Genomic DNA, 2,128 nt, shown 5'->3' with positions numbered 1-2,128 from the left:
CTTTGTGGGAGCCCAGGTAGTTTGGATGCTCACCTTAATAGACCTGGATGGAGGTGGGTGGTCCTTGGACCTCCCACAGGGCAGAGAAACCTGCTTGCTCTTTGGGCTGAGGAGGAAGGAAGACTTGATTGGGGGAGGGGGAGGGAATGGGAGGTGGTGGCGGGGAAGAGGCAGAAATCTTTAATAATTAAATTAATTAATTAATAAAAAAAATCAGCAAGAAAAATAAAAAAAAGACTAAAAAAAAAAAAAGAAAAAAAAAAGAAAAAAAATCATTTCCAGGAATGCTGTCTGCAATCCCTTTTAAGGTAAAGTTGTTTGCCACAATTATAACATTTGCCATTTTGATTTTTCCTCAAACATCTAGAAATCACCTTTCCTATTCACATATCATCATGGTCATGAGATTCAATACTAATTGTAACTGGAATCCATTCCTTCAAAACTGCTGGCCTTGTCATTGATGACCTAATTATCCTTTTGCATAGAGTATTGGCACTTTAAAAGGATAGATATTCAATTATTAGTTATCTAGCTTCTGCATTTGGTATTATTCTATTTCCTGTTGAAGTCAATCTTAGTATGAAATCCATAAAAGCTTCCTTTAAACCATGTATAATTCTAGTAAATGGCTCAATCTTTCCTATTTCTCCAATTCTGTCCCAAACATTCAAGGCTACTGTGCAGCTTAAATCCAGGTGTGGCTTTCATATACAGCTTGTCTTTCTATATAGCATAGTCTCCTCCAAGAATTTGTTCTTGAGAGAGTTCCTTACCTCTAGCTTTATTCTGTTGTTCAATAATCTTAGCCTCTTCTCTGAAACAGATACTCCATGTGAACCTGGCTCTAAAACACTTTTACCAAATTCTATCCAGTCTATAGGGCTAATTCAATTACAAACAGACCACAAATTTAACATTTACTTCACAAAAGGTGAATGCATGCCAGATGAAATTATTGCTTCCTTGAATCTCCTTAAATCTAACATTGGCGCAAGAGTCCAGTTTGCTGTAACAAAGCTTCTGCTATTTGACAATTCCTGTAAGGTTAGTGGATATATTAAGGTTGGTTGTCTGAAAACCTTAAACTGTTCCTCTCTATTCTTGTCTTTTCTTTTTTTTTTTTTTCGTTTTTTCTTTTCTTTTCTTTTTCTTTTTTTCTTTTTTTTATTTATTTTTCGAGACAGGGTTTCTCTGTAGCTTTGGAGACCATCCTGGAACTCACTCATGTAGATCAGGCTGGCCTTACACTCACAAAGATCCTCCTGCTTCTGCCTCCCAAGTGCTGGGAGCACTTGGTGTGTGACCTCTCTATTATTATAACGCAATGCTGAAATTCATCCATTAAATTCCTCTGTCTGGATTTGAATATCTCTATGATCTGTTTTATTTGGTTTTTCTAAGACCTGTATCTTAGCACTCAGACTAACCAACTGTTTTATTGATGAGACAAAAGTGATAAAGACGAAAATGTTTCTAATTAACGTTACATAAATCCCATCTAAATTAGGTATCCTCTCATTTAATCATTTTATTTTCAAACTCTCTAGAATATTATTATACAGAGACTCAAATACTTCTGTTGTAATGTTTTTTCTCCATTTTTATGTGATAAAAAATTCTTTTAACTAATTCCTCCCGTTAAAAATTCCCAATTGTCTAATAAATCTACCAATGATGTTGATGAAGATGTGAGGCTTATTGTTGTCGTATAGAACAGTAAAAGCCTGACTGGATTTCAAGGAAGCTACCTAGTTTGACAGCAACCCAAGAAAGGGGTTCAGGGAGAGCCCACAATTCACGGTGGAGAGACAGAGACAAGCAGAGAGAGAGAGAGAGAGAGAGAGAGAGAGAGAGAGCCTTCTGTCTGAAAAACACACAGGGAACTGTTAGGAAAAAACAACTGTTATGGTGGCTGCCTAAAGGGAGAACCAGTCAGTCTAGGGTCAGAGAGACCTGTGGCATTGTGGTATTTTCTGGAGTTTAGATGGCAGCTGGAGATTGGTTCAGAACAGCTACAACAGAGGATTGGGGGGAACAAACAAAAGAAAGCCTAGCCCAGTGAGGCTGGAGCTCCACATACAGCTCTGGTGGCTGTTTTGCGTTCTGTTCTTCAAGCAAGCTTTAT

The sequence above is a fragment of the Chionomys nivalis genome, chromosome 1 (genome assembly GCF_950005125.1).
Source record: "Chionomys nivalis chromosome 1, mChiNiv1.1, whole genome shotgun sequence".
NCBI lineage: Eukaryota > Metazoa > Chordata > Mammalia > Rodentia > Cricetidae > Chionomys > Chionomys nivalis.
Note: the sequence above shows the minus strand (reverse complement) of the source record.